Below are 27987 nucleotides of genomic sequence, written 5' to 3' on the forward strand. Positions count from 1 at the left end.
GCCATGAAGGTGCTAATGTAGCCTCTCAATGGCATCTCCTGCTATCAGCTATCAATAGGTGTTAGCAGAATCCAATAACAACCTAATTGGCAGCAGAGATCTGAACAGATGTCTCACCTAATAAAAAGCCTTTGTGTCCAGGAAGCTGACCCCTTCTGGGCTTAGCTGGGCTTTGGTGCTTTGTTGTGTGATCCTTTTTGGCAGTTGTCATTAATCAGACAAGATGGTCGATTGTTGACTGCTGTGCAGACCAACTCTACGGGACAAACCTGGACCCATGGAGTGTGCTTAGACCAGGTTCCCTGAACTCCAACCTCAGCCTTGTCTTCTGTCAGCTCATTTACTCACACACAGGCTAGACTCAACGGCTTTATTAGCATCAATTGTAAATAGCTATTGTAGCCAGATTCTTCACCCACCTAGTCACACTGTGAGTCCCTGGTGGATTACTATGGACCTTTCATGGCACAGATTTAAGTAAATAAAGAGGCTGTTACTGGTGCTTATCTCTCTCCTTAACAAAGAGGGTCTGTGTGGTGTGAAGTGAACTGGCCTGAGGTTCCATCCGCTGGTAGAAATGACCCCAAAGACTTCCTGTGCAGGGAGGGCAGAGAAGAAAGTGCCTTGGGATAGAGATATCCCTTTTCCTCCTCCTGAATATATACCCCATCAGGTAAGGTCAAGACGATGGTTATCAGCTTGCAAAGGCATTTTATCTTCCAAACTTCTGCTTGAATCAATTACATTGGCGAATAGAATATGCATTGTTAAGTGAATAGCCTCTTTATTCTATTCTTGAAGGAATAAGGAACCAAGTGTCAGAATTCATGTGCATGATATTAAGACTAAATGCCCAGAGACAGCATTCAGACCACAAGTAGACCACTACCTTGAGGAAATGTTGAAAGGTTTATATTCTGTAATCCTAATTTCAAAGTTCACTAGTAGTCAATAAAAAAGGAAAAGGAAGTTGCATGGTCAAGTAAATTTGGGCCTCGCTACGTTTGACAAATTGAGCCAGGTTGTTTTACTGCAGAACTTATCAGATTCTTTGATGTGTAAGATAGTTAATGACTTAAGCCTTCTTACAAAAGAGTGGTATTGGGTAAAATACAGGCCAATCTTTATACAGAAGCTGACATGCATTTTTTTTCTAACTTTTGTATTTAGTGGTTCACAAATTTCTAATTAAGAGAAGAAGTTGAATTTTTTTCAGGCTTCCCATTTGTCTCACCAGTGATAAGCAGAGTTTTCTGAATCAATGAAGGGATGACTACATGGACGAAATGGAATGGAAAAGTAGATCAGCCAAATGTTCTCAAGAGTCTTGTTGCTTCCTCTCTGGCTCTATTTTTGTTACTGTGTGATTCCGGACCATTTCCTGTTATGATTACACTTATTGTTGTCAGAGGAAACCAATTCATTTTAATATTAGTCTGAGCAAAACATAATTAGGAAGAGAATCTGCTACCACAAAGGAAACATGTATGTGCTGCTTTGCATTCCAAAGCCCAGTACTTAGATAAACAAGCACATGCGTGCGGACACACTCACACACAGGCAGACACACATACGTACACATGGGCACACACACAGAAGAGTCCTCGCCACACAATCTCAAAACATCCTGCCAAGCCAATAAAACACAGTTTTAGCCACTCCAAGGAAAAGCAGCCTGAAAACCAGATGACTTACTGAGCTTTTCACACTTCCTATTTTTGTTTTGGAAGAGGAAAGAGAAGAGGTGATAGAGACGCGGAGAAAAAAAGAAGGGGATTGGCAATGGAACAGCTTGGAGGCTGAAGGATGAACTTCTGGCCTTCTTTTCTTAGATCCTTCAGTACGCCAGGCTCACTAGTGACATTTGTCTCTTGTGAGCTGGAATTTCTGGGTACTTGAAAGTTCATCACGTCCATTCAAGTGCTAAGGCTTCCTTCTTTCTCCCTTCTCTCCCTCTTTTTGCCCTTCCTTCCTAACAAAAGGATTTCCTCTTGAGTGTGTTGTTCACCCCACTTGGAAGGATCACCATTTCCTAAGCTGATGCAAGAGGTGGGAAAGGGTCTGGTGAAGACACGAAGGAGGAGCAGGGAACCAGCAAGTGAGAAATGTGAACCCCACCAGGCTGTGTTAGGTCTTTTCATGGTTTATTTTATTTAATAGCACAATCCTAGTCTGAGATAGGCATTGTTATCATCGCAGATGAGGAAATCAGGCTTACAGAGGCTAAGAAATTGCCCAAGGTTACAAGGTTAGAAAGTATTGGAGGCAGGATTTAAATACAGACAGGTTTACTAAGCCAGTGCTTTTACCTGCAACCCTAATATACTTCATTCAACTTCTTCAGGCCTCAGGGTTCCTATTTACAAAATAGAGATTATTCCTGTTTTCACTCCTGTCCCTCCAATATTTGTTCTCTACACAGTAGACAGAAAGATTGCAGCCATTTGAACTGGTCTCAGCTTCCAGGAGCACAATATAAAATTAATGTCTGCAGGTAGCCTGTATGCGCTGATATGGATCTACTCCACAAAATCCTCAGGGACCTGAGCTTCTTCCAACTTCACACTCTCCCATCCAGAGGGGGTGACCCTGGTCTTCATAGTCCAATGTAACAGCTGGAGCTCCAACCATCACATCTGCATTCTAGGCAGAGGATGAAGAACAAAATAAAGAAGAAAAAGGTCAAAACCACCCATCTTTTAGGCATGACCTTTGAATTACTCCATCATACTTCCACTCATGGTCCATTGGCCAGACAGTGTTACAGCTATACCTGCCTGCAGGAAAGGCTGGGAAATATAGTCTTTATTCTGTGATGCCATGCATCCAGCTAAAATTATGGGTTTTCTATCAGGAAGGAAGGAATGGCTATGAGGGGACAGTGCCCAGTGTCTGCCAGAGGAACCCTTTCAAAATGTAAGTTAGATCATGTTAGTCTGCTTAAAACTGTGTAAAGTCTTCCCACTCACTCAGGTTGAAAGCCAACATCTTTCAAGTGTCCAGCAAGGCCTTCCATGCCTTGTTCTGAAGAGTCCTGCTGCTTCCTCTCTGGCTGAGCCCTTCCTCTCATCTGGGCCCTTTGTTCCTTAAGTCTCTGCTGAAACATCACTTCACTGGGACCACCCTACAGAAAACAGTATCTGCTCTCCTATGACTCTCTGTACCCTTTACCTGGCTTTATTTTTGTTTTCTGCTTTTATCCTCACCTTATCCCACCTGACATAGTCTATATTTGTTCAATTTGTTGATTGTCGGTTTTCCTACTAGAACAGAAGTTCCATGAGATCTACGACCTCATCTGTTTTTTTCACTGCTTTATATCACAGAGCCTAGAACAGGAGCAGGCACACCGTAGACATCCAATAGACAAGAGCTGAATAGATGAACGATCGATTGAAGAAATTCTTGCTTTCTCCAACTTACAAAATTTGAGAGAAGATGAATGGAGGTTTCCAATCCTAAACAGCCTTGAAAATAGGAGGAGTCAAATATAAATTATGATTACTCTGTCCTTTGATGTCCTCCCATTTGTAAACGTGCTCTGTTAACTGTGAAGAATAACGCAAATGCTGTTGGCCTTTATTGTTTTGAAGTAAGGCACAGTGGGATAGAATTTCCAGTCGTTTCTTCCCAAAGGACCAGAGCTATTTATTCTAACTCCATTTCTTCCCTGCCTTCAGTTTTGAATGAACATGGCGTTGCTGCACATAGTTTCCTAATATATCACTTTGATGGTTTATTTCACCTTAAGTAGCATGGAATTGAAGTCTGAGACTGTATCAGGCTGATTTCAGGTCTCTTTTGCTTCCCTTTGTGCCATCGCAGTAGGGGAGAATTGTCAAGCTGTGCTTGGCCAAGTTAAATGAGGAGACCAGATGGTCACAAAGAAAGGAATTTTGGTCCAGGTTTAGGAGGAGAAAAGCTGGGGGCAAAACTCCTGCATAGTTTTTGACCTAGAGATCAGAACACTCAGCACTGGGGGTGCATTGTTGAATGCTGGGGTACCCCAGCAGAGGTTTATAATGTAGAGTTCCTTTTGGTGTTACTCTCCTAGGACTTTCTGCCAAAAGTTCAAAATGATTTTGCTGTGCTGGAGTGTTGGTCATATGGGACTTTTAGTTTTCAGAGACAGAGAACATTGATTTATGCTAAACACAACAAAAAGGAAAAAAAAAAAAAAACAGGAGGTAAAGAAGTCACTTTGGGCTTCTGCTTTTAGCAGGCAATTTTAAGAAGAAAGAAAACAAAATCCAAAACGGAGGGGGGAAGAAAGAATGGAAGGAAACAAAGTAGCTATATAGAAGGCAATTTTTAAGATCTCTATCCCCCAGCACAGACAAGGCAGCTGGTGCAGAAACCCAGAAGCTGTTCCAAGTTGCATGGGGAAGTGGCATTGTGAGCTGTCTGGCACTGAGACAGAGTGAGGCAAGAGATAGAAAGTCAGGCAGGAGAAGGTGGCAGGGGGCCAGGCAGGAAGCAGTCTGAGTGTGAACAAGTGTCTTCGTGGTAGGGACAGATGGAAAAAGAGACTTTAGAGAAAATACTGCTGAGAAAGGAAGAGCCTGACTTCTTAATGTCCTCTGATAAAGCATTTCATCGCAGCTGGTGTCCAGCAGTCCTTGTTTTTAATATGCTGACTGCTGTGCTTGATATAAAATGGCAAGGCTTCTGCTCTGTGGCCTCATAACTTGAATGTTACCCCAAAGGAATAAACATGAGACACTGTTCTAGGAGTAGCAGTGTGCCACGTTTGCCAGGGCAACTGAGCTTCTGCAGATTTCATTCTGATGGTCTCTAGCATGCCTTGGTGACCTAAGAGCCATGTGGCATGTCTATAGCTGAGATGATAAGCCACTTCCACGCCACCATCCTCATTTAAGCATTATAACCATGTGTGGCATGAAAGTGGAATGAATTATGGTCACCATTACAAAGATGAGAGGATTGAGGCTCAGTGAGTTTGGATGGCTTGTCCTCATTTGTAAAAGTGAGATTAGTACCTGGTTTTCTATCTCCTAATGTGTTTCTTTTTCTTTGAGTTATTTACCGGAGTTAGTTATCAATGCTGACTGAGTGTGCACCCTCCTAGACACTGTGGGGAGAGGCAGAAAAGGAAGCCACATATGATCCTTCTCTTTGGGACTCTCCTGACCTAGGACAAGAGAGAGGATGAATGCAGAAAGCTGAATCTATATACAGAAGCTACCACAAGTTCACACTTTACTGAATGTTCAGACATAGTCATATATCCTAAGGGCATTGTTGGAAGCTTCTGGAACAAAGTCTCTCGGGATTTGAATCAACTCAGCAGACTGACTCATTCACTTGGCTGTGGAGGCTATTCCAAATATTAGGAACTATGTATGTGGGGCCCCGGATTTGGGCCAAAAGATGCATTTGACCGGAGAGGAGGGATTGCAATTTGAGCAGAAATGAAACAGCCATAGCAAACCTGCCTGCCGTGGTTTCTCTGCTGAGATAATGGGACTTTTCAGACTCCCTGTAACTGGGATCTAGATATAAAGAGATGTCTGGGAAAAAAATGGTCCCAATTGTCGCTTGGCTTTGCTTTCATAACTCTCTGAGTGTGGCATATGTCAGACTTTGAAATGCTGGGTCTCTTGGAAATACAAATACCATCTGGGTCTGAATAATTCCCAGAAACCCAGGCTGCTCAGTAGGAAATGAGGAGATGGAAACATAATACTGAGATGAGGGGCTTGTCTTTGGGCCACCCTGTATCATATCCTAGACACAGTCACACTACTTGTACAGAAAATATCAGTGGGAAGACACTACAAGGCTCATCTTTTTAAGACACAGTGACCTCTGTTATGGATATCCTGATTTCTCTTCAAGAAGTGATCCTTCCCTCGTTGTGTATAGTCTTTGGGGTCTAACAACCAAGTCTCCCTTGTCTCTGGCGAAGGGTAACCTGAAACTCAAACAGGACCCATCCCTTATTCCTTGTTTGGAGTCTTGAGCAGAGTGACTGACAAGACTGAAGATGGCTTAAATTCCATCAAGTAGACAGTGGTTCTCTGAAGAGACTTCCCCTGCCTCCAACTCCCATGAGTGTCTGCTCCCCAGATACTCCAATCCTACTTCTCCAGCTTTACCTTCTGTTCCATGAGCTGCTTCCTTTTCTTTCTTCAAATCCCTCTTTTGCTAGTTGGACAAAGATTGTTTCTGTTGCCTACAATCAAATAACCCAAAAAGATAAACAGATGAAATCATAAACATACTTTAAGTGCTTGGGACATGCCTGCTTCTGTCCATCCTTCAACTCACTTGTATCAGAAGCTCCCTTAGAGGATTAGAGCCTGTCCTGTGAACCATGGTGGTTCAGAGTGGAACAGAGCAGAATGTGGAACACCAGGAATTTAGAGCAATCAGTGGAATGTGATGTAGGGTTCTATTTCAGAAAAATTACTAATAGTCAATTGCCCCTTGGCGTCTATGTCCATTTGCAAGTGTGGCATTAATTACAAGGCTGGTTTAAGTATCAGCAGCATATTTATATGCTGGGTGCTCAAGACGATTTCTGGCTAAACATGGAATTTCTATTTTGCTTATGTTAAAAGCCAGAACAGCAAAATGTATTCCTAATGTCACAATTATGACATTTATATCCTGAAAAGTTGCAGTAAATGGGCAATACAATAGTGGAATGCATGGAAACCTGCAAAGTTTTTGGTAAGCAAAAGGAGGGCCCTTTTAATGTTTTCAACGTGAAATTCATGCTCTTTGACAGTGATTGATAGAACATGCTACCAACAAGGTTGATAACATTTTACTAGAGGAGTAAAAAAAGAAATGCAGGAGAATCTCATAGCTCTGGGATTGAATGGAAAGCAAAGGAGGAGCTCTTCTAGGGGTCTGTGGGATGCCACTGTGTAGCTATTGAATCTCTGGGTCCATGGATGACAGCATTTGAGAGTATGGGCTGGATGCAGAGTAAACAACCTGCTGAGAGTAAAGGCCACTGCTTTATTTCTGTCTTCAAAATCCTGAACAAGTTCCTCTTTTGACCAACTCTAGCCTGGAACCATGCAGATCAGGGAGAGAAAGAGAAGGGCATTCTGAGAAAGATTTTAGTTTTGCCAAGTTTATTATGGAATGATTCAGGAAAGTGCAACCCCTATCAATTTGGAATATCTCTTTTTTTCTATGTTTAATGTCCAAATAAAGCAAAATCATGCTTTTACCTGTCTGACATGATGCAACTGTCCTTCATACAAATGAAAATAGACTAGCCCTCTCCAAGATAGTAGACACTGTGTCATTTTATTCATCATTGTGTTGTGTTTACTTGCACTTCTAGCTAAATTGCACTCCTCTTTAATATCCTGTAACTTAAATACCAACATATAAGGCTTACCACTTTTATTACATTTTATATTACATAGTAAATGAATAGGAGAGGGGGACAAAGAAAGAAAAATTATATATAATATATAATTAATAATTATATATTATATATTTATTTACTTCTATATAATTATTTATCATATATTTATATATCTTTATATATGATATATAATTATATATTATATATATTTACATATTTTATATAATTATATATATAATCACATACATTTACTCTACTCTGCCCTCAGGGTGTGATAGTGACTCAGTTTCCCCTTGAGAGGGTCAGTTGCCCCCCAGGTGCTACAGTAACCCCCTTCTTTGCTTATCCATCTGCTAGTGTGCAGACCTCAAAGTAGTCAGGTGGCAGTGTTAGTTTACACTTCACAGAGCTGTTGTTTGTCCCTAGTGGACAACCCCCTTTGAAAAGCACACAAAATCTGCTCCTGTTTTCTCAAAGCTACAGATTCTCAGGCTCTCCTTTGGAGCAACTTTCCAATTCCCTCTGAAACATGACCTTGAAATTCAAGGCCTATTAAGTCTTTCAAACAAACAAACAAACACATGCACACACACACACACACATACACGTGCACACACACAGGTTCCATTTGAAAACAAAGTGTAAGAGGAGGGAGGAGGAGGAGGAGACATTCCTTTTCGTGGAAGGCACTTTTCAAGGAAGGTGGGTTCTTCCAGGGGGATTATTCACAGTTGTTCCTCATCATTGGCCCTAGCACCATCACCATGTGTTGCTTGTGGATCTAAAACTTTATTTTCTGGCGTGATGTGTCATGAAAAAATTAACATGAGAAACCTACATGTAAGAGCAATGAGATCATGTGATTCTTGGGACGTGGTGCTCTATTAATTCAGAAATGTGCAATAATTCTGGAAACAAAACCAGAAAAGTTATCCTCCAATCTTGCACAGGGCTTCTTTTAAAAATAATAATAATAGTTTTATGAGGTTAAAAATAACAAAAATTGTAGGCTGACAAAATACTGAACACTTAGTTCAAGACAGAAATTGGTAGGGTGGGGGAAAGATTTGCATTGGCTGAGTTTTAACTTATAAATCAAGAAAAATCAACAGAGAATTTAATCCAAACATGCACTGCACATAGATTCTACTGGGCTTGTGTTACCAAGGTTAGTGTTGTGGTTGAGTTTGCTAGGAAGGAAGCATGAAAAATTGATGACATCTGCCCTCTTAGGTCTTTTTTGCTTTCCTGAGAGCTACTTCAGAGGCCTTGGCATTTTGTGATAAACTCTTCAGAGGACTGGTGAAAATATAATCATGGGAGTTGAACAATTGGAAACCAGAAGTCTGTCTATGTTTCTGGGACTCTTGTGAAGGATTTTCCCCTTGCCCCCGACAAGATCAGAGACTCTGGATGTTCTATAGCAGAGTTGTCCTAAATAATGGAAAGCCACTAAGATGATAGGAAAAAGTAACAGTCATACCAAACCAGTGAAAATCAGGGTATTGTTGCCTCCTATCACCACCACTATCTCACTTATTCAATAAAAACTTAGTAAAACACCGTGGTAGATGCTATTGGTTATTGTCCATCTCCTTTGGGCATTGCCACTTGGGTAGACTCTAGCCAACTTCTTCTGCCAGTATCTGTATCTCTTTATTTGAGGGATTCTCCAAAGCCACTCTACCACACCCATTACTAGATGAAGAGGTGAGGAATTGGTGCTACCTGGAGCAGTTCCCCACCAATGATTGTCAAGAGTTTCCTTATAAATGTCTCAGCTTCCACCCTCCTGGGTGAGACAATGCTGAGGTATGTTTCTCTACCATATCCCAGTGTCCCCATGGGACTGAGCTCCTGTGGTCATGACATTGGCTTATCTGATGGCACATCCTTTACTATCTGCCTCCTTTCCCTGTGTAGCTCCCCATCCCTTCCCAGTTTTCTGCACTTCCCAAGTCCATTCTCTCTACTTGCATCCTTGCTCAGAGTCTACTTCTAGGGAATCCAAACACCCACTGTGTGCCAAGGATTCGCTGACTGAGGATACAGCAGATAATGAGATTTCAGACACCAGTGACAGGCTGGTGGGAAGACGTTTGATGGAAATTTGAGAATTTATTCTAACAACTTACTTCATAGAGTTTGTGTGAGGCTTAAACTTATAAAACTCTTAAAAGAGTATAGCATGTAGCAGCAACTAAGTAATTATTAGTTATTATATTCATTATTCTGATGAGCTAAGGCATTGAGTGTTTACTAATTCCCTTGTTAAATAGAAATTTCTATACAAGGTAGTGCATTAAGCTCTTAGTGGCCATTAAAGCTTTAAGAGAAGTAGATTTGTCAAGAAGCTTTCATCACTGTGCTTGACTTTGAAGGAATGAGTCAAAAGGCAAGGTAAGCTTTAAAGGTTGTGGGGAAGGAGCAAGAGCTGATTGACATGAGCCCTGGGGTCAGCTCCTGGAATCTCCTGATAGGCAATGACCATCCCAGGGCTCCAGGTTACCTGAGTGCCAAGGCATAGTCTAGAGCAGGCAAATCAAGGCTTCTCTGAGTCAAAAGCCCTCAAGAGGAAAGTGGCAGTGCTGAGACTTGAGCATAGGTCACACTCATTCATTTATTCATTTAGCGTTTTCATACATTTGTTCAATACTTTTTTTTTGAGTTGGAGTTTCAAAGTTTATCAGAGGGATTCCCAGTGGAAGAGAAATAAACCAGTGATGTTAATAAAATATCCTAAGTGCTTTATGAGAGTTTCAAAGGTTATCAGAGGATTCCCAGTGGAAAAGCAAATAAACCAGTGATGTAAATAAAATATCCTAAGTGCTTTGAGGGAACATATGTGTGGATCAGAAACAAGAAAATGGCTCTATGGGAATTCACTCAAGGTGGTGGCAAAAATATTAAAGGAAAAATAGTAGAAAAAGTTACAGAATGTGGTCTCAAACTCTTTTGGAAAGCCTAAGAGCTTTTTCTATAGTTCTTAGCTGAAGTCAGCATTGTCCCCTTAGTTAAATAAATAAGTAGAAACAAAAGAATGTAGAAGCTTACCTAGCTAACTTGTTTACTTTTGTAGTCTTGAAACTAAACTTTGAGCCAGATAGCTCTCCTGGGGGGAGGTCGACCAAGGAGAATACCCTCTAACAGTGCTTGCTTTATTGCTTTAAGCATCAGAACCTGGCCTTTAATCTTTCTCTACAAGTTTGTTGACTTAAAGTCTCTTTTATTAAATCTATACTGAATAAATAAGGAGAAGGTGAACAGTCAGTATTGTGTAGATGTGATCTCTCTCTGTGGGTGGCTCACGACCCCTTAACCCACTCATTCACTATAATTTGTGTCTAAATGCATTTATTCATCCATCATATGGCAAAAGTCTATAGGACATACTCCGGTATGGATGCTTCTGCCTTGGGAGGCAGGGGAGTAGGGTCAGGAAGAGGGATCTCTTGATCTGAATTTTGACAGGCTGCTGACCCTCTGGCCCACTTCACTCCATTGCATCCCCAGTGCTGGGGCATGGGCAAGTCACTTCATTTCTCTGAACCTCACTCAGATTTTTCACCTGTAACATGGGGATCCTGACCTCAAACTTGAGGTAGCTCTGAGCACTGCAGAAGAGCAGGTATGGGAAAGTACTGAGCAGCAGCTCTGCAAATGCCATTTTGCATGCAAGATACAGCTAAGCAAACTACTTTTCAACATGGGGATCACCCTGGCCTGAGGGAGCCCTGGCATAGGCTGCATGGGGACATGAGCAGGAGGGCACAGATGGTAAGGAGTAGAGCTCTGGAGTCAGATGGCTTCGATCCAAATCTTGGCTTTATTCCTTATTGATTATGTGACCTTGGGTAAGTTCCTGAACTCTGAGGTTTGGTAACTTCATCCATGCAGCATGAGCGATAATATTAATAGTTCTCACCTCTTGGTGTTTTTATAAGAATGAAATGAGATAACTTAAGTGCCTGGTGCACAGTAACCACTCAGTAGATGTTGTTATTATTTAGTAGGAACTCCTGGTAGAGGGAAAAACTATGTGACAAGGTTGCTAGCTTCTACATCTGGATGATTATCCTTCAGCAATCTAGGATTGGGTCTGAATGGACAACACTTTATGTTTAGGTGGCTTTGCGTTTTGATTCACCGGCTGCAGATACTGTACTGACAATGCCTGACTCATGGACCCTGGAATTTCTTCTCCATATGCTGAAGGCTCTGTACTGGACACACCTGAAACTCCCTGCCTAAGAGGATACAAAGTTGGTCTGCACACTCAGCAGGCTGAATGTGCCCTTAGCCAATGACACAGGAGAGCAGATGGATGGATGAGCACCCTGGCTCCCATGCCCTCTTGTTGGGGTGTGATTCTGAGACATTTCTATAATGACCTTGCTAGTCGCCCTGCAAGATTCAGTTCTAGTTGCCCATGGTGGTAACTAGCTGAACAACATACTCCTTATTACCTCCTTTCCATTCTCTATCTCAGGCTCCCATTCTTTTATTCATATAATCTAGGAGCACCTCTTAGGAAAATGAACCATACTGAAGTCCTTCATTATGGGCTGTTTCTGGGAGAACCCAAACCAAGACACTCACTGGCATGTGCCTCTAAACAAGTTCAACACGGGCCAAATGAAGTGCAAGGTCATACAGCTACCTGAATATAATCACAACTGTCTAGACAGCCAGTTCAGGTCCAAGCAGATTTTTGCTTGCTTGAATTATTTGGGTTGGCTTGGCCAGGCAGTCCTGGACTCCCTCCAAAATTCTTCCAGCCCCCGCTTTCCTTTCGTCTCAGAGACTTAACCTCCAAAGCTGGCAGGCCTCAGATGGGAACAACACAGGATTCTGTGAAGGGTGAAATGTGGGCTGCTCCTGTGAGCAAGCACAGGATGGAAATGCAGCTTTTCTCTTGTTCTCAAAATGAAACACCAAGGCCCTCCCGTCTCCTCTGAGTCCACAGATGAGGCTCAAACTGTTAGTTCTCTGGAATCAATGCCACTATCAACGGTGAGATATGAACACAGAGTTGGAAGTATGTATGGGAATGGGAGCAAGTTGTCACCACTTGGAAACAGTAATAGCAGGTCCACCCTGGGATCATTCATATCTGGGCTCCCACGTTACTCTCATGACCATACAGCAGAGCTGATGTGATTCATGCATTTATCATGATGCCCAGGCCCTCTTGAAAAGTCTGCCAGCTGAGCAGATGGAGAAGACCAAATTCATCTCAAATTCAGAGGGGGAGATTTAATGATAGGAGCCCTCTTCTTCATGATAGACACCCTTGAGAAGGATGGAGGAGGAGCCAGGATCTAAGAAATGAGAGGACATGGATTTCAAAAGAAGACAGAAGCCATTGAGGTAGTAAACAAAAGTGAGCATTTATTGAGGGCCTCACACGTGCCAAGCCTTGAGCTAAGTAAGCCTATCATATACATGATTGTATTTATTCCCTCTCCCTTTCTCCCCTTCTTTCTCTCTCTTTTCTCTCTCTCCCTCTCTTTTTCTCTTTTGTACGTATTATCCAAGCTTAGAGATGGGAAAATTGAGATTTAGAGAGAATAAATTTTGTTTTGTCCAATATCACTTGGGAAAAAAGAGAGTAAAAAAGAGAAATGAAGTTTGACCTAGTTGTATCTGACCCTCAATTTGTGTTTTTGTCCATGGCACTCAGAAAGCCTCACTCATTCGAAAACCACGAATTGTGATCCTTCTGGTCCTCTATATTACTGTGTCTGGCAATAGATACTTGGGGGTAAATGTACCCTCTGCTAACTACTGGCATGGAAGATACAAAGATAAATTAAAATGGGCCTTCCTTCCTTATTATCATGTTGACTTTCTTTCTGTGCCTTTTATCACTACATTCAATTATTTAACGAGCTTCTTTCAGAAAGTCATCCAGACTTTGACCTTCCTTTTGACTTCCCAAGTCACCAGGGGATGGGTCCTTACCGCATCCCCTCTGGGAGTGTCACAGCCTCAACCACCTGGTGATCTTTCTGCTGTCAGTTTATTGGGATAAGCTTTTAAAGCATGGCCTCTGCAATGTCACCTGATGGGCAGAAGCTGACATCCATTCTCTCTGCTATCACTGGGACACATAGGGAAAGAGGACAGGATTGGGAAATCGGTGGCCCAGAATCTGGCCTTGCTCTGCCATTTACTCCTGGGTGACCTTTACCAAGTCACTTCTCTTTTGGGGCCTCAGGTTTTCATCTGTAAAATGGAAGAATGGGATTTGGGGCTTGGAGTTTCCTAGGAGTGTTTTATGGGCCACTTTACAGGATTTATTCATTCATTATTCCTTAAGCCCCCAATATGTGCCAAGCATTTTTCTTAGCAACAGGGATTGAGCAGTGAATAAAAGCGGAAAAAGCACCTGCTTTTGCTAAGCTTACTTACTTTCTAATCAGGGAGACCAGCCGGGCATGGTGACTCATGCCTGGAATCCCAGCTCTTTGGGAGGCTGAGGCAGGTGGATCACTTGAGGCCAGGAGTCTGAGACCAGCCTGGTCTGGTCGGTACAAAAATACAAAAATTAACCAGGTGTGGTGGTGCATGCACCTGTGGTCCCGGCTACTTGGGAAGCTCAGGTGAAAGGATCACCTGAGTCCAGGAGGTCAAGGCTGCAGTGAGTTGTGATCATGCCACTGCTCTCCAGCCTGGTGACAGAGTAAGATTCTGTCTCAAAAATCAATAAATAGATAGGTGGATAGATAGATAAGGGAGACCAACAATAACACATAATGTACTTCAGGTAATGGTCAGTGAAGAGAAGAATAGCAAGCTGGGTAAGGACACAGGGAGACAGGGGTGCTATGTTAAATAGCTGGTCAGGGCAGGACTCATGGTGGGGTGATAAAGAGGGACTGGAAGGCGGTGAGGGGCAGAGTCAGGCAGATGGGTAGGGTGGAGTTCTCCAGGTAGAAGGAACAGCCTATGCAAACAGCCTATGCAAAGGTGTGAGCTTCACATATGTAGAAAACAGGAAAGGGGCTAGTGAGGAAAGCAGAGTCATTTATAGTGTGGCAGGAAATACTGTTAGAGACTCAGTGAGTCACGTGATCATAGAGAGCTTGGAAATCCTGTAGGACTGTTGGAACTCACTGGAAGGTTTGAAGAAATACAGTGACAAGACCCGACTTAACATTTAAACATGTAGCAATAGAATGTGGATTATCAAGAGGGAATTAGGGAGATCAGTTAGAAAACTTTTGCAAAACACAGATCAGAGCTGGTGGTGACATGACCAGGGTGAGAACGATGGAAGAGAAATGCTCAGATGTGGAGTCACACTGGCAAGATGTGCTGATAGACGAAATGTGAGGTGAGAGAAAAAGGAGGCAAGGCTTATGGCCTGCAAAGCTAGAAAAAATATGAAAATCTAGGAGGAGGAGCAGGTTTGAGAGGGGAGGTAAGGAGTTTGGTTTTGAACATGTTAAGTTCAATAGCTAGTGGACATGTGATCTAAAGCCTTTGTGAGTCTAGCATGCTGAGAAGCTGTCTGAGCTGGAGAAAGAAATTAGTGCCTCATCAGCATCAAGATGGTGTTTAAATCATGACACTGAGTGAGCTTAAGTAGGAAATAAGTATGCCTAGCAGATGGGGCTGTGGAGTACACCAGCATTAAATGATAGAGAAGGAAGGAGAACCCAGTAAAAGAGGCTGAGAAGGAACAATCTGCAAGATATGAGGAGGACTGAGAAAGGGGCATCCTAAACTAAGGGGACAAGTCTTCAAGGAAGAGGATGTGATGAGCCACTAGCCAGTGCTGCTAACAGGGCAAGAGGGAGGAGGACTGAGAAGTGACCACTGGATTTGGTATCATGCAGACCACTGGGTGCCTTTTAAGTGTGATTTCAGTGAAGTGGAAAGTTGTAAAGAAGGCTAAGTGTGCAGGGCTCTGACCCCTTCCTTGGTCCCTTCCGACCAGAGCTTATACACACACACGCAGGCCATCCAGAGGAATGTAGAGAAAAAATATCTCAAAGTTATGTTTTTTGTTTCAGTGCTTCTTTGTAGAAATTCATGATTTGTTCCCTAATTAGTTAAAAGCATAGGCTTGGCCTCATAGAGTATTGAGAATGTTACAGTAGAAATGAAAAGTAGAAGAAACTTGTCAATGCTCAGTTGAACTTGCGCATGTCAAAGCCTAGATCGTAAATAGTTTAGAAAGCCTGAGACTTTGCTTTGTGAAGCCAAATTTTATCAAAAGAAAATAGATCCTTGATAATCTGGAAGCTGAGAGCAGAATGGAGACTTTCTATCACAATGTGAGTTGTAGAGGATAGAGGGCATTTCAGACCACCTGGTCCACCATCCTTCAGAGACTAGATGAGAGGCAGCTGGGCTAGGGTAGGCTGAAGGAAGAGGTCAGGGTGTGATCTTGAAGGATGTTGCATTAGTCTGCTCTCACACTGCTAATAAAGACATATCTAAGACTAGGTAATTTATAAAGAAAAAGAGATTTAATGGACTCACAATTCCACATGGCTGAGGAGACCTCACAATCATGGTAGAAGGCAAAGGAGGAGCAAAGTCACATCTTACACAGCGGCAGGCGGGAGAGTGTGTGCAGGGAAACTCCCCTTTGTAAAACCATCAGATATCATGAGACTTGTTCACTATCATGACAACAGCATAGGAAAATCCCTACCTCTATGATTTAATTACCCCCAAATGGGTCCCTCCCATGATACATACGGATTATAGGAGCTACAATTCAAGATTTGGGTAGGGACATAGCCAAACCACATCAGATGCCTTTTGGGTTTTAGATAAGAGGACCAAACCTTGCTGGTAAGAGAGGGTACACAGAAAAGCACACAGAGAGAACCAGAGCTCAGAATCCAGAGGCTGGCAGGCACCAGAGAGCTTTGTGGGAGCCAAGCTATAGCCTGCAACTCCTCTGTTTCAATTGCATGAGGTACACATACCACCATCACATGGGAGGGACCACATAGCTCTTCCCATTGCTCTCTGATGAGCTTCTGCCACCACCTATCTTACCATTTCTGTTGAATTTTCCAGCTGAAAAGATTCTTGCTCATGCTCTAAGATTTTGCTGATCTGATCCTCACTACCCCATATGGACACACTGTTTTTTAATGACTCAGGACACTTGTAAATCCTCTGAAACAGTGTGGGTAAGAAGGTGGTGCTCTTGTAATGGGACCAGGAAGTATAGATTGGAAATTCTCCACCAGTAGCACCTGGATTGAGCTGGGCAATGATGAGACCCTCCCCAGTTACACAAGGTTTTATTTGAGAAAATTTTTTTGATCTTAGAAGTGTTTGGGAAGATTTTGGTTTCAGCTTCAACATGTAAAGGTCTTAGAAGTTGTCACTTCCATCCTCACAATAAGAAAAAAGCTGAAAAAACTAAAAAGCAGTAATTTTTCTTAGACCCATGAGAAATCTGAGATTGCAGAGGAGATCACCACGCTGAAATCTGGAGGGTTCTTAGGAAGCCCAAAGACTACAGAAAACACAAAAAAGCTACAGCAAACATTAAATGCAGTCCAACATGTAGCCAGGTTAACATATATCCTCACATTAGAGGCCTACTTACCTTTGCTCCTATTACCTGATACGACAGATTCAGCTTTCTGCAAAGAATTACAAGGCATTCTAAAAGTCAAAAGGAAACACACAGTCTGAAGGGTCAAACTAAGCATCAAAGCCAGACTCAGCTATAACACATAATTTAGGATTATCAGCCAGATGATCAAGGCCAACATCCACGGTGATGTTGAGACGGAGAGTTCCTTGGACCCCTTCGTGGGACTTGTGACAGGGGTGTAGCTCACTTATTCGGCCACTGTGCTCAATCCCCTTGCAGGATGGGGAGCACACAGGTGAGTGGGTGCCAGGGCTGGCACAAGTGCTTTTGGCCTCTTGCCCCATGGTAGCATCTAGGGGTGTGTTACAATTAATGCTCTTTTAGCAGTTGCTGTCCACAGATGGCTAAGTGTTAACAAGCTCAGTGGAAAGTCAGGGCAACAACCTTTTACACTCTGCCCTCTTGGTACTAGGTCCTTGTGCAGTGTCCAGGAAGAATCAGGTCACACAGACTTAAAGTGTGGTGAATGTGGAGGTTTTATTGAGTAATGGAGGTGGCTCTCAGCTCCTCCTGGAGCTGGAAAAGGGATGGTGTGGGAAGATAATCTTCACCTGGAGTTTGGCCATCCCTAGCTGAACTCCTTTCTGACCATTCAGCTGCCTCTTCAACTTACAGATACTTCTTTTCTATCCTTCTCTGCTGTGCTGCTCTGCTCCTCTGCCAGTGGAGTTTGGGTGTTTATGGGGATGGGAAGCATAAGGGGCCAGCGTGGTTTTGGAAAAAGCAGTGTTTAAGCAGGAAAACAGGATGTGAAGTTCTTATTTAGGATGGCAGGCTCAGGCTTGTGGGTGGGGCCTTTGCCGAGGAACTGCCCTCTCCTATTCAGTATTTCTGTCTCTTGTCCGTATCAGTAGCAGATACCCTTGATCTGATGTGATGAAAATGGTAGTTTACTTCTGTGGTCTTTATCCCAAGAACATATCCCTCCAGTCTAATCTGAGGAAAACATTGCCTGTAACCATACTGAGGGACATCCAATGCAATACATGCCCAGTACTCTTCAAAAGTGTCAAAGTCATTAAAAACAAGAAAAGTATAAGAAACTCTATCAAGGGAAACCCAAAATGAGATGACTATTAAATTAATGTGATATCCTAGATGGAATCCTAGAATAGAAAAATACCTTAGGTAAAAACTAAGGAAATCTGAATGACATGAACTTTAGTTAATAATAGTTTATGAATATTGGTTAATTGTAACGAATGTACCATAACAATGTAAGATTTTAAAATTGGGAAAATAGGTGTGGGGTATATGAGTACTCTCTGTACTATCTTTACAATTTTTCTTTAAATCTAAAACAGTTCTAATATTAAGATTTATTCAAAGAAAAAAATGTTTGACAGTACCTGAGCTATTCATCACCATGGTGTCTGTAGCTTTAATAAACTCAGTTTTGTTTTCTTTTTTTTGGTTTTAACTGTTCAATCTAGGGAACCCAGAGGCCCAACTTATTTCTTGGTCCACTGTATAAATACAAAAAACAGAAACCCTGGGTGAAAAATATGGCAGGATGTGAGCAAGAATGAAAAGCCTGTCAGAACTGAATTTCAAGAGGCAGAAAATGGGGATGCTTCAGAGCACAGCCTCTGCTATTAATTAGCTGGGTGACGTTAAGCAAGTTATTCAACCCCTCTTGGCCTCAGTTTTCCCATCTATGAAATGGTGATAATAACAAGAGTCTCTAGCTCTCATAAGACCATTATTGGGATTACACGATACGATATATGATGCTTGCAACAGTCTCTTGGGACATGGAAAGTACTATATATCTATATCTATATAGTATATGATATAGATATATGATATATTACATATAGATATATATGATATGTTATATGTCATATAGTCACATTGCTATATATCAAAACAAATAAACAAAAGGTAATTATCTGAAATTAGCAGTCTATGTGGAAGCAGTAGGGCCTGTGGCCACAATATGGTAGTTATTGTACTATCTGTATTTCCATTAAGAAAAAAACAAAAAGCACAAATAAATCCCCATGACTTTCTTTTCTGAACATCTATTTTGAAATGGAGTTTTGCTATGTTATCCAGGCTGGCCTCAAACTCCCAGTCTCAAGTCTTGCCTCAGTCTCCCATGTAGCTAGGAATACAGGCACACACCATCACACCCAGCTTAAATTCCTGTGGTTTTCCTGAACATTTATTTACTACAAAGTGAGCAAATTTTATTTGTCTGGCATTGCACTAATCACTTTGCATATATTTAATGCATTTAGTTAAATACATGCAAAGCTCTCAGTTTCTGATACTTTCATTTCTTTTTCCTTTTTTTAACAACTAGGAATGTTTATTCAGCCCATACTGAACCTACCTGGACTGCTCCCTGAAGCTGAACTGCTCCAAAATGCCCATCCTTCCCTGGTTCAAGCAGATCCTGCAGCTGAACCATGAGGCTACCAAGGGAAGATGTGTTTTCAGCTTCATTCTGTCATAATCCAACAGTAGCATTTTTTGAGGAAAGCTTATTTTCAGGCTCCTGTGTCCTCTCCTCTTCTCCTTGAGCCACTTTTGCCTCTCGTATCCTAGGAATGAAGTGTCACAGCCGATGGAGTTGCCCAGATTACATCCTGATGATGTGTGGGGCTCAGAAAGCTGGAAATGAAAAGCAGGGCGGAATGACTTTGTCTGCCCAGTGTCTCTTCCTGACAAGACTGTCGCCTGTCACTGTGGCCATTTTTCCAACCGTGAGCCTCAGCTGAGAATCTTCCATGCTCAGGTGTAAATTTATTTTCCTAAGGTGAAGGCCTGGTCTTGGTGTCTGGAAAGCAATTTGCATGTTCATGGTGCCTAAAGCTATCCAGTGGAAAAATAAGTCACCATCAAGTAATAAGACCAGACTATTGGGTGTCTCATATCCTGGCTGCAAATGCAGATGCCGAAGAGTTCAGAAAAGATTTCAACACAGGCAGCATTGTTGGAATAAATGACAGTTGCCCATGGTGACTTAGGCGTCAACACCTATTTGGATGTGTGAGATATGGTGTTTTAAAATTAAGTTTCATTATTTATTGATGTACCTGGTACTTCCAATATGGCTGATGGGGGAGATGAATTCTAGGAGCACCATAGCAGCAGATTGCTTAATTCTCTGTCATGCTGTTATTTATCTTCCTAAGACTGGACCAACAAATGGTCCCAATTCTTAACTAATTTTATTCTACTTGAAGGAGCAACGCTGGTATTTCTTAATGACTGTTATGGCACGGATTCATAGCAAAGTCCATTTAATTTCGCTTCCTAATTTCTACAATATCTACTCTTTCCATCACCACCTCAGCGCCTATCTCAGGCTCTCCACAGATTCTTTTTCTGCGCTAATGCAATCTTTTCCTTATTAGTCTTTTCTGTGGTTGGCCTCACGACTGTCCTCAACCCAATGCATTCTTCTTGTTGCATCCAAAGTGACATTTTACAGATACATCAGAAATATATACTAATAGTTCATTTATTTAATTAATAGACCCTGATACCTTTTAAGATGTAGGAAGATCTTTCTTTGGCAGGTCTTTCTTTGCTGAGTAAACTGATGGGAATGAAAGCACTAGAATAGCGCTCAACTGTTCTGCGTGAGAAAGGGGAAGAGAGAGGGAGTTGGGGAGCCGGAAAGCATGGTTCCTGAGCAAAGACCTAGAGTCAGAAGAAATGATAGGCTTGGCAGGGAGAGGACCCAGAGAAAGATGGGGACTCAGCTGGCAGCCAAAGGAGGTACTGAGGAACAGGGACTCGAGGAGTGTCATTCTGTACACCCTGAAATCTGACCTCCTCCCCAGTCTGACACATAAAACTTCAACTTTCTGTAGCAATGTAGAAATCTCTACATTGTATAAATGTAGAGAAAATCTTCATTTTTCACTAATGTTTTGTTGACGGGTTGTTCTTTTGGGGAAATGTGTGGAAGCACCATGTCATGCTATAAGAATGGCATGAGGCAGACCAACACCAAGATAGGATACAGAGTTGACCGATCTGCGTAAGGCACACATCCAATCCCTGCTTCTCCAACAAAGTCTCCTGTGGATACCCATCCTCCACAGGGGCCAGAAACATTTTAGCATGGAATACCAGATCCTTCCTGATCTGGTCTATACATATCTGTCCAACTGCATCTTGTAAGTACCTCTTTTCAGTCACACGTGCACACACACACACACACACACACACACACAGAGAGAGAGAGAGAGAGAGAGAGAGAGGCCCTTTATACCCTAGAGCAACACAAGGACTGCCAAGAGAGTATATGCTATTTCACCCTGCTAGAGTATTCTTTCCTTGCTCTTATTCAGTTGGAAAATGCCTCCTTCTCCTCCCTCAAGCAGATATAGGTGCTCTTTCCTCTGGGCTCTCAATTTACCTTGAAAAGCATACACTTCTGTTTTATCATCATACTGTTTTGTCATTGTATATTCACATGCCCAACTCCCTAACATGACCATAATCTCCTTGAAGCCACGTGTGGTTTTATCTCCATGGAATACTTCTAGTACCTACCAAAGGCTTAGGCATTTAGTCTGATGTTTGGTGAGTACATTTACCTTCTATGGCTTATAAATGTTATAGAGAACCTACCAAAGAAAAACTAACTGACAAGAGGAAAGGAAAAATTCTCATTGGTCTTCTAAAAAGTTACCCAATATTTATGGTTTCTCTCATCACGAAGGCTGTTACTTTGGTTGTCCTCAATAAACCATGACTCCCAACATCCCAACTCTTGTGCCAGCCTTCCCAACATTGCCTCTGGTCCTGGCCATGTTAGCTTTGGCCATTGGAATATTGGCAAGGATGAAGATGGTGGATGCTTGATAGGTGCTTGTACCTTGGATTTGTCCACTTGGAGTGCTCTTTCTTGGAACACAGATGCCATGTTCCATGGATGTCCAAGAAGCCATGTGAAGAAAAACCAATGCCCTGGATGATAGTCCAAGGTGAGCATCCAGCTGAAGACCACCGCCAACTTCTAGGCATGTGACTGAGGACATCTGAACCTTCCAGCCCTCCCAGGACCCCAGTCATTATACCCAAAGCAGAGGAACCACATAATCAATCTACACAAATGTGAAAAGTACATTGTTGTTGTTTTAAGGTACTAAATTTTCAGTTGGTTTTCTATGCAGCAATAGAAAACAAAAATATCCCTCTGATTAACATCTGTAATTATAGTTGGGAGTTAGTACTTCCCAACTTCATTTACAAGTATCTAATATCTAAAATAACATGATCTTGAATTAGGTTTGTATCACAGATTAGATTCCCCAAGAAGCATGCTATGAGACGATGCTTAGCACATAAATTGTTTATTAAGGAGCGTTTTTGGGTTCAACACCTGAGGAAGGAAAGGGAAGTAAACAGGAGAAGTTAGAAGGAAAAGCTGGGTTGTGATGCTGGCCCAGTGTTAGCCTTGACCCCTCAGGGAGCTCTCAAGCTAGAACGATTCTTCCAAGTTGTCTCCACTTGCACCAAGAGGGCCAAGCCATTACACTCCCACACTGAGCAGTACTCAGATGTGGGCCATCCTGGGAAGGGGTGGGATCTTGAATGCAGTTGGGCAATCTGTAGCTGAAGGCTGTCCGCCAAAAGCAGTCCAAGCCAATGGAACAACAAGTTCTTCCACTAAAAGTGGCTCAGGGCAGTGCATTCCAATGTCCACTACAGCAAGCAAGACATTATTATTGCCATTTGACAGGTGAGGAAACAGGTACAAAGAGGGGAGGTGAATTATTGTCTCAAGGCTGTGACAGCCTCAACGTAGAGAGAAAACAAAGAATAAACTCAAAAGCAAGTGCTAACTCTGCCCTATGCCTTTATCTCTCATAGACCAACACCCTTTCCTCACATAAATTTTGTCATTCTTGAGCTCTTTTCATGACTACTCTAAAGCACATTTCTGAATTATCTATTTTGCTTCCAATCTGTTCATTATCAATGCTCACAGTCATCAAAATCATCCTTGGCTAAAACTATTGTATGTCTCTCTTAAAAGCCATATTATAGGCATATATTAAGTAAGTTTAACTGTGTTGGTAAAACGTCAATGCCCATGGAGAAAAATGAATCCTCCTTTACAAAAGAACAATTACAATTGCCAAAAATATTCTGTAACTCATTTATAAATTGGAGATGTTATGGTGGAAGGCTTTTATTAATCAATGCATCTCTGGATTGAGATTATTGGCACATTGTAAATGATCCCTGGGGAGAGAGGTGTGGGTCCAATCAGTAAAGGGGGTGAATTCTCACAGGAGAAAAGCAAGTGACAGGGGGTTGGGCTGTTTAGGTGGTAGTTCCTGCATGACCATAGTCCCTCTTTCCCTATTGGCATCCTCATTTTCTAGTATGTCAAGACGGATTTGGACGCTTTGAAAAAAAAAAGAACATTATAGAAAGAGCAGGCTCAAGAATCACAGTCCAATCCTGGGCACAACTACATGGAGCAGCTATAAAGGTTTTATATTAGCCAAGGTTCTCCAGAGAAACAGAGCCAATAGGATGGGTGGATGAATGGATAGATGGATGGATGGATAGATGGATGGATGGATGGATAGATAGATGTTGGTAAATACATAGATAATGATGGGTAGATAGGTAGATGTTGGTAAATACATAGATACTGATGGATAGATAGATGGATAGACAGATAGGTTTAGTATGAGAAATTAGCTCACATAATTATGGAGGAGGAAAAAATCCCATGACCTGCCAACTATAAGCTGAAGACCTAGAAATCATGGTTGTATAGTTAAGTCCAAGTCCAAGGCCCTAAGAACCAGGGGACCCAAACCCAATTGTGTATGTCTCAGTCCAAGGGCAGGAAAAGAACAATGTCCCCGATCAGTCGATCAGGAAAAGGGAACAAATTCTCCTTTCCCCACCTTTCATTCTATTCAGGCCCTCATGACTTGGATGATGTCACCCACTTTGGGGAGGGTAATCTGCTTTACAGAGTTTACCAATTCAAATGCTAATCTCCTCCCTCACATACATGCCCAGAAACAGTATTTAGCCAAATATCTGGGTACCCCATGATTCAGTCAAGTTAACACATAAAATTTACCTTCACAGATTTCACCCAAGCTGAACCTGAGCCCCAGACTGTAGATGTACATGTGTGGATACACATATGTGTAGGCCTGTGTAGCATCATATGTTTTATGCATACTATTAATATTTTTCTGTATATTCACTATTCATTTGTTCATTCAAAAATATTTTAAAGTACCTTCTATTACTTAAGTTCTGGCTGGGTATTAAACAGTGAACGAGACAAATATGATCTCTACCCAAAGCTTATGTCATCACATTTTACAAAACAACTAAATCCTACAGACGAATAAAGCAGTGATAAATAACTGATAAATGCTATGGAAAGGAAAAGATACATCATAGCGATTTTATACTTGAAAAATTTACCCCTTAGGTCTAGGGCCTACACTTGCACTATTTAAACTTTTATGTTTTTCTAGTTCAATAAAAAATTAACATTTGGTATTTAAATGCATATTTAGGGAAACAATGATCCAATGACTCCTCAGTTAACTATTCCTAAAGGAAGTTTACTACTCAAATCATGAGATCCTATCCCTATCCTCCTAGGGACAGTACGTACCAAGCACAGGAAGGTTACTCAAAACTTACTAAAAAGGGACAAAAAGGAGAGTTGGAAATCCCAACCAACTCTCCTCCAAAGATTCTATTTCAAACCTAACTTTCCTGGCACTCTGCCAAACAAAACGTATAAACACCCTGATACAAAAGGAGCAGCTTCTATTGTCTAATTCCCTGCATGGATAAGCTGGTCGCCAGCTCTATAAATATTTAATAAGAACCGAGCTCAACTAGACCGATTAATGACTCTTTGAAAGTATTTTTATTATGAAGTAGTATTAGATACATGTAAAAGAATGCATGAAACTTTGCTTCTAGCCCCTGAATCTTGTGAGTTATTTGAATCACACTCTGCCCTCTGTTAATGGAGTTTTCTGTTTCTTGCAATGAAAGGAACTTTGAGCATAAGATGTAACTAAAGAAAGTGGAATAACAACATCAATATCTAGCAGTTTTGGAGCACACCTTATGAGCTAGTTACCGTGCTATGGGATGCTCATGCTTCCTTTTATCAATCTTCCCCAAACCTTTGATGAGGTAGGTATATTATCCTCTTCCTCTTTTTTTCTTAAAATTTTTTGCTTGTTTGTTTTTGTAACAGCTTTATTGGGATACAATTTACACACCATACGATTCATCCATTTAAAGTGTACAGTTCAATGGATTTTTTGCACATTCATAGAGTTGTGCAATTATCAATGTAAATTTTAGAATATTTTTAATTACTACAAAAAAACCCTATATAACCTTTAGCTATTGCTTTGCTTTGAATGTGGTGTCTCTCAAAACTTTATTAATATGTTGAAACTTAATACTCAATAAGGTGGTAATAAGAGGAGGGCATTTTGGGAAGTGATTAAGTCACAAGGACTCCACCCTTATGAACGGATTAACACCGGTATAAAATTGGCTTCAGAGAGAGTTGCCCCTCTGCCTTCCACCTGCCACTATATGAGGACACAGCAGCAAGGTGCCATCTTGGAAGCAGAGAACAGCCCTCACCAGACGCCCATGTTGGTGGCCTCAGAACTGTAAGAAGTAAATTTTTGTTCTTTATAAATTACCCAATCTGTGGAATTTTGTTATAGCAGCATAATTAGACTAAGACAGCTGTTATGCCTAATCCCTCATTATTTCCCTGTTACCACACTACCATGAATCCACCTTCTATCACTATACATTTTCCAACTCTAGACATTTCATATAAACAAAATCATACAAAATCTGGTCTTTTGTGTCTAGCTTCATTCATGTGCTGTAGCATGTTTTCAAGTTTTAGTCATGCTGTAGTATGTAGCATGTAGATAATGCATACTTCATTTCTTTGTATGACTGAGTGATATTCCATTGTGTGTATACATCACACTTTGTTTACCCATCATCAGTTGATGGACATTTGTTTCCACCCTTTGGCTGTTACAAATCATGTTGCTATGAATAACGGTATACAAGTTTTTGTGTTAACATGTATTTTAAAAAATTATCTTGGGCGTATACCTGAAGTAGAAATACTGGGTCAAATGGTAACTCTATGTTTAAACATTTTTAGGAATGGTCACACTGTTTTCCAAAGCGACTGAAGAAACTGATACCACAGAAAAGTAAGGATGAAATCCTCTGGCCACCCCAAATTTAAAGGACCTTTAAAGATAAATAACTGACAGTGGAAATGGAAAAAGAGCAATTGGAAGTGGCAGGAGAAGGAAAAACCATTATCGTACAACTGGTGGCAAGAAGGAATGTCAAAAACATCAGTGTGAAAATAATTGCAGCAAAAAGGTAAATCCCAGTAATTACTGAAAAGAGTTATTTAGAATGTGGCCAATGGAAGGTACATGGTATTCTTAGAAGTCTCATGGACAAGTGGTGAGTGAGATTGTCATGGGTGACAGAGCAAATGTTACATAAGGAGGTAAAGGCAGCATGATTTTGAAATTCAGGTGATGGAAGGAAAAGAGTAGGAATCCTTCATCTTTGGATAGAGAAGGCTCAAGAAGGTCTGTGGAGGCAAGAAGCTGGAGTGATTAAGATACTGTACAATGAGGTAAAGTGATGTATTGGAAAAGCTAAAGAGGGAATAGCTTCCTAAGTGTTAATGAATGGCTGAGCTTCGTACACAGAGAGAAATCTATTTCTCTGTGGCCAGAGATGGAAGGAGAGATAAGAATGACTGGGGGATACATTCTGGTCTGATCACATCTTCCAGAGTTAACATGTTGATTAGGCTTAGAAGTCCTAAGAAGACACTAGGACACAAGCTGTTCTCCTTTCCTCTCTGCAGGAGGAAGGTGATCTCTGGGCTCCTACTCCCATTTGAAAGACACATCTGATAGTCCAACCCCCACTATGCCCTCACAGTAATTTCCAGTGCAATAGATAAGAAGTCAATGAGTGGTAAGAGTGGCTTTTTAGCCTACCTCACCCATTCAAGGAAGGCTTAATCCTTGAGTCAAATCCTAGAGTTTGAAGTGAGATTTTCTTTTGTATTTTCTGAGTTTCTCTGTGCATTCATTATAGCCCTCATGGAAGCTGGATTTTTCCTGAGAGGTAAATATAGATTCCTGAGCTACAAGAAACCAGCTTGGAGAATTCTTCTGAACTGTCATTAATCATGCTTGTTTCTTGGTGTATTTATTATATATTACATTTTTTTCTTTAACGTCCCAAAAAGCCTTTCTAATTGAGAAGCCAGGAAATAGTTCATTGTTTCTTAAAAGTGGAAGTGATAGTGCTTTCTTACGGTAAGTCTGGGCCATTCCAGTTGAAAGTACTGATTTTTAAAGCCTGTTGGGGTTTTCCTCAGAGGAGAAGTAGAAATCTCATTGCATCTACTAGCAGCACACTAACCGCAGCCCCCGGCTGATATCAGAGGCATTTTAATAAAATCCAGCATAGAAATGCAGATTTTGTTACACTGACTCCAACTGATAATTAACTACAAACGTTTGACAATCTCAGAAAAAAATGTTTGGCATGACTACGTGTGGTTTAAAATCTAGATTACAAATTCTGGGGGTGGTAAGGGGGGGAGAAAGATGTACTTTCAAGTAAAATGAGAACCTTTGCTGTGAACTGTTAGGACACCTCCTGGGCCCCAGTGAGGGCCACTTTAGAGCAGCTGCAGCCACTTAGACCAGGTCTGCATCTTCCCTCTGCAGAGAAATGATGGCCTATCCCAGGGTTCCTTGCGGTTCTGAATGTGGTCCTGAATGTAGTCCAGAGACAAGAAAATGTCCCTTTGCCTAATTAACCTCCTCTGTTTCTATGGCCCTTTTACATTTTCCAGGGAGGTTTGCATCCAACGAAGCTCTTGTTATTGCTTTGATCACAGCCGATTGGAGAGGCCAGACAGGTGTTTTTACCAGAGGTCCATAGA

At 41.5% G+C, this 27987-nt stretch overlaps 1 long non-coding RNA gene across 1 annotated transcript in view; it reads right to left on the bottom strand.

Moving 5' to 3' along the window:
• Nucleotides 1-1025: 1025 nt before the first annotated feature.
• Nucleotides 1026-27987, bottom strand: part of LOC116566088 — a 186922-nt gene continuing 159960 nt past the window's right edge. The window contains exon 2 of the long non-coding RNA XR_004275725.1: nt 1026-2643. This is a non-coding gene — a long non-coding RNA (uncharacterized LOC116566088). The remainder of the gene's footprint in view (nt 2644-27987) is intronic.

This window comes from Sapajus apella, unplaced genomic scaffold (genome assembly GCF_009761245.1).
Source record: "Sapajus apella isolate SASKATOON/1434 unplaced genomic scaffold, GSC_monkey_1.0 scaffold2, whole genome shotgun sequence".
In the NCBI taxonomy this organism is placed as follows: domain Eukaryota; kingdom Metazoa; phylum Chordata; class Mammalia; order Primates; family Cebidae; genus Sapajus; species Sapajus apella.